The sequence below is a fragment of the Aureococcus anophagefferens genome, assembly GCF_000186865.1.
Source record: "Aureococcus anophagefferens unplaced genomic scaffold AURANscaffold_1096, whole genome shotgun sequence".
Lineage (NCBI taxonomy): Eukaryota > Pelagophyceae > Pelagomonadales > Pelagomonadaceae > Aureococcus > Aureococcus anophagefferens.
In genome coordinates this window covers 2,599-3,383 of record NW_008706245.1, presented here as the reverse complement: position 1 = coordinate 3,383, position 785 = coordinate 2,599, and positions in this window count along the sequence as shown.

Genomic DNA, 785 nt, shown 5'->3' with positions numbered 1-785 from the left:
TAGTTGGTAATTGCCGGAGGTCTGCTCTTGGCTGTTTCCTGTTCGGCGGATGGCGTTATGTAAGTGCCCGAGTCCGGCGGGCGGTGTTCCCAAGTTGCGATTTTCTTCCCCGGCCAAACTGGTCGCACGCACGCACGTAGGGGGCACGTGAGGGGGCGAGGGGATGGCGTGTGAGGGGAAAAAGAGCCTGGCTTTGCTCGCCGGCACCCCACAAACCCCCCTGGATAAGCGACGCACTGTGAAAAGGAGCATTCTTCCCACTGCTCATCATCTACTGCTCATCATCTACGATTCAACTCACCCGCACGCACGCGGCCGCGTCTCGAACTACCTCGCTCTCTCCTCCGCGCCTCCCCCCCGCGCCCTCTTGGCCCTCATCTCGCTCCCGCCTCCCCTCGGTCTCGTCTTCGGTCGGCGCCACATCGCCCTCCTCGCGATTTGTTCATCACCTCGCGGTTTACTCAGCGTCTCACAGGTCCTTGCGATGCCGCTCCGCATTCTCACCGCCATCGCCCTCCTCTCCGCCGCCCACCAGGGCATCCAGGTCGCGGCCTCGTCGTCGAACCTCGGCGCGCCGGCGTCGGACGCCGAGGCCGCGGCCTCGCTCAAGGGCCGCTTCCTCCGCTCGTCGGCGTCGGCGCAGGACCTCCTCGCGGCCAAGGAGCCCGCGCAGCTCGACGACATCTCGCACGGCCAGGAGTCGCTCGTCGCGCTCTCCGGCGACTCGTCGTCTTCGGACGCCGAGGCCGCGGCCTCGCTCAAAGACCGCTTCCTCCGCGTGTCGA